An 8,257-nucleotide genomic window follows, 5' to 3' on the forward strand; every position below is an offset into this window, starting at 1 on the left:
TGCTAGAATTTCTGTAGTATGCAGTCACTCTGCATGTGTTTTCCACAGATTGAGTGGGTACTTACTGCATTTCTTTTAGTATGTATTTGGATATGGAGGCCTAAACCACATCCACAGGAGTATTTTTGGTCCATTACAGAGCATGGAAAGATCAGAAAGATCAGAAACCTATCAGCCGTTTAAGAGGTGGAGAGAGAAACCTTGAGTTTCCCTGGGGGTTTTTAACCTCACAGGGTTCCTGAATGGCCAAGGGTGAGGAACCACCACCTTGAGTGCTTGGAGATGGTGTCGCATAGTCCTGTCAGGGCCACATGTTCCTGATGGTGAAGGGTGCATGCTAAACATCAGGGAAGAAAGTGGGCAGCATGCAGAGGGATGCCTGATAAATCCATCAATGGAATTATGGCTGGAGAGTAGTCGATGGAGAGGAGTCACTGAAGAGGAACAGGGTGGCCAAAGATAAAGCATGCACATGAGATAGCTGGTAACTGCCTGCCACTGCCGAAACCATTTCTAGCCATGCCCCTTTTGGCATGCACGTTGTCAGCAAACAAGCACTGTCTGTTGCTTGCTGGAACTGACCTAGCAGGGACTCCCAGAGCAGTTTCACTGATAGGCTGCTGCATATTGACTTTGGTTGTACCACCCCTGTATTGCAGGCGGTCAGGCATATTTGCACAGTGTTGCAGTAAGATTTGGGTGCCAGGTTCTTTGGAGTTCCTCTACAAAGCCTAGTCCAGCAGAAGATTCCATCATCCCATCGGGGAATGCGTTGTTTAAGTTGGCTGAGATGGAAGGTATTTGGATCGTGGAGGGCGCAGCTTCAGGAGCACCCCTGTGCAACACAGGCCTTTTGTTTGATCTTCTTATGGTGGATTCCATCTCAGTTTCTAATTTGCTAGCTTGTTCCTTGTTCCTTGACAGGTCCCGTTCCTTTTCTATAATGGAATAGTGACAGATCACTGGAGTGTGCACACACTGTGTAGCCACTTACAAAAACGCATGCACAAGTAATCTCAGACAGGTTTTTTTCTACTGAGATCCTTGTAGTAGAAATTGTGCCATTGATTTTCCAGCATCCTATGAGCAATATTTATTTTCGCATTTGCCAAATGCATATACTCTTTGTACAACAGCAATGCACATTACCTTGCCATTCGTCAGGTGGCTAAGCATTCCCAGGCAAGACACAGAGCCATTCTGCACCTGCTCATCTGGAAGGGAAAATGAAGAACACTACAACCAGATGAGAAGATGTAAGAAATTTAGACAGACAGCATTTAATAATGGGCTTATAGTATGGCCAGTAACTAGAAACAGCAGTTTTGCTCTTGCAAAAAGCCCCCATCCTGATTATTTTAATGACCATGGGCCTCTGTTATAATAATTAGGGCCTCTCATTTAACTTTTGTTTGAAAGATAGGATCTCCAGGCAGCTTAACATGCTGCAGTGCCAACGCCAAGGAGAGAAACTGGTGCAGTGGCTCAGTTCCCTGCAGCACTACAGAGCCAGCTCCCCCTTTCCAGTTTTGACTTTATGGTAGTGTCTGGCTGTTGGCTGCATAATGTATCAGAAGCGCAGGTTATTTCCAAAAATCCCACCCAGGGGGATTCTCCAGAGTGGCTGGTGGGTCTGGTGCTGTATCAAAACCTTTTGCTTTTCTATGAGTCTTCCAAACCACCCCACAGATTTCAGCTTAGATGAGGGCCACACCTTGCCCCGAGCAAGAGGAGGTGAAATATTTACTACAAAGACTTTACAGAGGGGTGAGATGGGCTCCATGTTCCTCTGGCTTCCAGAAGCTGAATGCTCAGAGGGCTCAAAGTCACAGAAACGTCTGCAACCACTTGACAGCATGGTCAAAAAAGACCATCCTGTGGGCAATTCACCCCCCAGGTTTATAGAGCCAACAGCTGCTGAGGTCTGAGGCATCTGCATCCTGCCCCACTATCCTTTATCCTTCCCCCTCCCAGGGCTCCCCTTTCCTTTTCCTCAGGACCACTGTTGGGTACATAACACCTCATGTCATCTTCATTGTCCTTCATGGTCACAGCCCTCTGCAGTCCTTGGGATATCCCTGCACAGCCAGGGGCCTTTCCCATGCCAAAACCAGGCTCTGCACCAGCCTTTGCATCACCAGAGGCTGGGGCAAAGAAAAGGACTTTCTAGTTTCTAGTTTATTGGCTGATTTTGCCATTTTGCCCTTCTGCACAATAAGCCAGCTTGGAAAGGAGATGAAACAAACTGTGGTGGGCCCGATCTCCCCCTGCTCCTCCTTCATCTCATGGACCTTGTCTCTGTTTCCTCCCCACTGCCTTTTTTCCCTCTTTTTCCCCACACCTCTCTTCTCTCCAGAGCAGTGCTCTGGTCCATGCTTGCTCACAGCCAGCAAGGTGGTTCCAGGGGCTGAAAGCAATCTTGCCAAGAGCAGCATTTTGCTGTCCCCTGGATAGCATTTCTTTATTTGGCAACTTTGCAAAACCCAGTTAATATAACCACAAATAAAAATGCTCGTAACAGGACATATATTAAGAGAGAACTGGCTAAATCCTCAGTGGGTGTAAGTCAGTGTGGCATCACTAGCTTCCAAGGGGCTACCCTGATTTACACCTGCTGAGTTCAGGCCAAACATTTACATTTACAGTGTACAGACATGATAAAATGAAATAAAAACAAAATACTAAACACGATTCCATCTTAAAGCTTTATGTGAGCCATAAATGTGTTTGAAATAAATCACGTACCTCTCCTGGGTCTTATAACTCAGACCACTCAGCTTCCAGAGGAGCGTAGTGCAAAGCCAATTGCTCACCCCACCTGCTCATTCGTGTGGAGATTTGTTACTCTGTGGAAGTGTACTCCATACAAAGCACCATTTTTTTGAGGCTGGGAGTTATGCTGAGAAGTCAAATACTTGAAAGTCTGGGGATGCTGGAATTAGGAGTGTGCAGGGAGTATGAACTTACTTTTCCTGGTGCTTCTGATTTATGAAATACCCTCTAGCCTCAGCCACATCTGATTTTCCCCACCTCACTCATTTTTTTGTGGTTTCATCATTTTTCCCCCCAGATTTTATACTTTATAATTTATGGGAAATTCCTTTAGAGATCAGGTGAGACACAGAATAGCATTTCCCTTACTGAACACTGCTGTGTTTAATTTCAGGCTTGTACTTGGGGCATCTGTCACTACTACTGTTTGAAGAGTTGGAAAGAGGGCAACAAAATTATGCCTTATATTGTCTCTAGGCTGCTTAAAAAATGGTGGTGTCACTTTAAAAATTGCATTTTCCCCTAGGCAGAGATCAAGGGTTAAAACATGGATCTGATGGGATTGGTGCAGTTAAAAGTAACTAAAAGCAGTCATAAGGGTAGCTGTGACTTTTGATTTGGGTGAACTCTGCAAAGATGTTGGATGTTTTGGGGCTTGCAGAACAGAGAATACGTTTTCTGTGTATCTTTAAAGCCTTTTCCTCAAGTCCTTCCACAGCCGTAGTGTGCACGATGCTGGGTCATCCTTGGAATCTCTGCTCCTTTTTGCAGCTATAGTGTGCTGAAAGGCAGCTTATTGGCTCAGGACTGCTGCATTTTGCAAGAGTTTGCATTCACTTCTCTGTAGTAGCATTTGAGTGACCTTGAAACACAAAACACATCCTGATACACTGAAAAAAAAAAAAAAAAGAAAAAAAGAAAAGCTTAGGGGCAGAGCCACTTCTAGGGGACAGAATTTTGCTGGGCAGTCATGTCCATGTTCCCCTGTAATGGTGACTCCTGTTTTTTGCCAGCAGCAAAACAGACTTTCAGATGACTTTAGGAAGTGTCTAGCTTATGGATTCAGAAAGCTTTGGTGCAGAGTGTACAAAGGCAGCTCCAGCAGTGCACGAGCCAGCTGCCGGCTGCTGACCAGAAGCTCCTCACTGCAGCCAGCCTGTTAGTTTTCTTTGATAAGGTGAGCTAGCTTGGAAGGTTTCATCTAAACTTGCCAGAGCTGCTGGGACCCCTGCCCACACGTGCCCTGGAGCCAGGTGCACCAGCAGGTAGAGATGGAGGGGCATGGCCATATCCCACCTCCACGGTGCCTGATTCCAGGGAGGAGCACCCAGCGCACCCAGCGCCTCCAGTGAGCCCGTGTTCTCATCTCCGAGCTTTTAATGGTCCAGGTCCCACTTTGGGTGGGACATAACAGACATCCTGCAACCTGGAGCCTGGCAAGGGTGTTTATTCAAAGCTGCTGGTATCACTGCTTAGAAAATAAAAGAAAAAAAAAAAGAAAAAAAAAAAGAAAAAAAAAAAAGAAAAAAAATGTTGCAAACTTACACGACAAGCCAAATCCTAGGATTTATCACTGCCTCCTGAGGGATTAGAGTAGCAGGAAGGAGCTGAGCCTGTGTTTTCTTTCTGATGGGTGATTGCTTTGGATACTGTCTCTTCTTAGCCTTCCCTGACAAGAGCTTCGTCTTTGCTTCATGCATCTAAGCTGTGTGATAAATTGTTGGGGTGATCCCATAGACCTCTGCAGCAGCTTAAGGCACTCTGTGGTTTCGTTGCTTCCCAAAGTGCCTGGCAGAGTGGGATGCAGCCCTCCCATAACAACACGGGGCCCTGCTCCTGTCATCTCAGGTCCTTCTGGCCCTATTTGTGGGGTTATGTGGGATTTCTCCATGCATTTATCAAGTGGGTGGACACTGTGCCCACCCCTTTGGGAATGCTGCCCCACCGTGCCCAGAGGAACCACCACTGTTGGGAGATACATTGAGGTCCTTCCCCAGAAGCTCTCCTGCTGGTCTTTGCTCTCCTTATTTCACTTGTCTCCTCTTGAGCCAGCATTGCCCTAGGCCTGGACCATCCGCATTGTCCCAGCAGGCAGACACAGCCTCATAGCGGAGATCAGCATCATTATCACATCAATATTCCATTATCATAATGAAACCCAAGGCAGGCAGCAGACAGCTGCACCGGGAACAAAGCCACCCAGATGTAGCCAATTCCTTTATTCCAAATTTTGATGGGTGCACTCCAAAGCTTTTCTGCTCCTCAGGTCGCTCCCCCTTTCATGTCAGCACACACTGGCAAACCCACGCACGTATGTGTGACTCTAGCTCTTGCCAGCACACCCCCCATCCCCTGGCATTAAAGCAGCGAGGAGCAATGCATGATTTGATGACTGTGATGGGTAATCACCGCTGCTGATCTGACAGTGATACATACATTGTATTTTTAAAAAAATCTTTATTCTGTCAACCCATCGTTCACAAGCAATGCATTTCATAAGCAGTTTTCCCAAGAGATTCCCCTTGTCTGTTCTCGCCCTAATCCTTCCAGCTGATGGCATCTCCCCTGCCTCTGCTGGGACTGTTGTCTTTCTCACAGTGCAGCCCTCGACTTGCTAAGCCAGCCCATGTCTCAGCTTCAACCCTGACACCATTATGGAGTCAGGAGGCAAAGGGTTTGCAGCAAACCTACCGCGTCTTTGCTCAGATAAAGTATTCGATAGAAAAGCTTGCAAAATCTTCATGTCAAAGCACTGAATGTCCTTGGCTTTGAGAGCTGCGCAGCCAGAGAGAGAAAGAGCAGCAGACCGTGAGCAGGGGACACTTCCCAGAGCTGAGGAGCAGCCAGCTGGGGAGCTGGGTGCAGCCTGGATTTCACTGGTGAGCAAGACAGGGGCAGGCAGCGTGAGCACCAGCCTCACCGGTGTGGTTATTCCAGAATTTGCTTCTGAAACACCCGTGTGTGTGTGTGGGAGGTGGGCAGAGGGGTGAGAGGGGATTCAGGTTATTGAGGGGCAGTAAGCAACCGTCTGTATTTGGGAGATGGATACGTGGATATGGCTGGCACAAAACGCCAGGCAGACACAGAAAAGTGGCTGGCAGCTATTGAATTCAGGTGCTGTAAAAGCTGCCTGAGCTCTGCCCTTGGTCCTTGTGTATGTGCCGTGGGAGGGGGCCAAGGAGAGCCTGAGACAACGGGACGCAGTGGCCATGGGCACTTGGCCATGCCCAGCTTGGTCTGCAAAGGAAAAGCAGCTCCTAACCTAGAATGCACCTCTTAGCAGCTGTTCCAAACTGAGCTGGAAGTGTTGAGAGACTGAAAGGTCTCAGGGAGGACGCAATAAGGTTACCCTTGAGCCTTCTCTTCTCTAGGCTGAACAGCCCCAGCTCTCTCATAGGCAAAGTGTCCCAGACCTCTGATCAACTTTATGGCCATCTTCTGGACCTTTCTAACAGCCCCACATTCTTTTTTTGCTGGGGGGGGGCCAGACCTGGACGCAGTGCTCCAGGTGGGGCCTCACAAGGGCAGAGCAGAGGGGGACAATGCCCTCCCTCCCCTGCTGCCCACCCCTCTGGTGATGCAGCCCAGGGTGCACTTGGTCTTCTGGGCTGCAGGTACACACTTCTGGCTCATGTCGAGCTTTTTGTCCACCAGAACCCCTAAGTCCTTCCTTGCAGGGCTGCTCTCAATGAGTTCTTCTCCCATCCTGTCCTCATGCCTGGGATTGCCAGGGGTGCCAGGCAGGGACATTCACCAACTTTTTCAGGCTTGGGTGTTGTACCCTCAGGTTGCCTGAATGAACTTCATGGTTGTTTTCCTGGTAAAACTCTCGTTTTAAAGCCTTTTTGTTTATCTCAAAATTTGGGAATTTAGGGTTGGAATTTAGGAAAGGCTGAACATCCCTGGGAGCCCAAATACGCAGTATTTGGCTCAGTATAGGCTGGCAGGAGTGCTGAAAGAAGTGAGTAGGGGCTGATGAGTGGCATTCGGAGGGAGGACTTCAGAGGTAGGATATGAAAAGGCACTTCAAAACAACTGATCTTAAGAGGACCAGGGATTTGTGACAATGCATGGTCGTTGGGCATCCGGCATGCTGTGATGAGCCTTAGTTGTTAGAAATAAAAGATTAGGCCATTTCATTGAATCATAAAGCAGAAGGGCTGTTACCCCACAAGTACTCTGTAAACAAACACAGCCTGGAGAGGAAAGGAGCCAAACTCAGATGTTGCAACACGATCCAGAGGGAGCCTGATTGATTTTGCAAAAGTTCTGTCAATGCATTTTAGCAAATCAGTACATCCCATTTGGCCTGGCTTTCCTCAAGTAGGTCACTGGTTAATCTAATGCAGGCAATGAACCTCTTCCTTTCTTTATATTCTTTGATGTTGCTTTTCTAGCAGGTATGGCTTTGCAAGCAGCATGATAACACCGTATTTACTGCCAACACCTGAAAACATTCTGCTCCAATAGGTGTCTGTATTTCATTTCAAACACATCAGGGCATCCCTAATTCCCTGGCCATGGGAAGTTGGGTGTTGTGAACTGTAGAATAATTTTTATTAGTTCTCCAGTAGGGATGTAGTGAGGCTGAATTTTAAAAGCTAAGATAAAATGTCTGCTTGTCCAATTACAATAATCTCTCTTAGAAGGGAATGGTGAAAACACCTGTATGATGCGTGCAAATGAAGTTACTGCAATTAAAAGTTATGCACGCAGGAAAATTGACACAAGTCTTCTAAAAAGCAGGGAAAACATCAGTAATAGACTTTGGGAATAAGGGCTGTGAAAAACAGAGACATGGGAAATATTTCCTGCTATACATTATTGCACTACATCTAAAATAAGCAGGAAGGCAACTTTCTGAAAGGACTTTTTTTTTTTTTTTGGTACTTTGAAGATACATTAGAGAATTTTCTTTTGGAAATACGAGGCAACAAGAAACTTTTTAACATTTCTGTGATTCACCTGTGATGGAACATAAAGGTTTTGAGGTAAGCACACTCTGAACATTTGTGATGGATAAATGAGATAGGAAATGATTAATGTTATTTATTTTCAAAATTAATGCCTGTCCAATTAATAGGCTCTTCTTAGCTCTTTTGGAGCTATTATTTCAGGCTGCCTTCAGCTGCAGGGAAGAAATTGCTGCATTTGATTCACATTTGCAGGTTTCTCCAGCAAACATCAATGCTATAAACTTGTATTTACGTTGAAAATTCAGATTATGGAACATTCTGAGGGTAACTTCACTAATTACCTGACATTGGAAATGAAATACAGGAACAAGCCTGTGTTTAGAAAGTGAATACACAAAGGGAGCTACTATTTGGGGCTGGGATAAGAGCACTGTTTTCCTTCCTGGTCCTGAGAAGGACCGCAGCCCCTGGAGCCAGCCCTAGCAAACAGAGTGGGATGCCAGCATCCTCTGTCCCTTTGACTGGAAGGAAAAATTCATAGCACATGGTGGGGAAGTCACGGAACCCCT

This window comes from Anas platyrhynchos, chromosome 16 (assembly GCF_047663525.1).
Source record: "Anas platyrhynchos isolate ZD024472 breed Pekin duck chromosome 16, IASCAAS_PekinDuck_T2T, whole genome shotgun sequence".
NCBI classification, from domain to species: domain Eukaryota; kingdom Metazoa; phylum Chordata; class Aves; order Anseriformes; family Anatidae; genus Anas; species Anas platyrhynchos.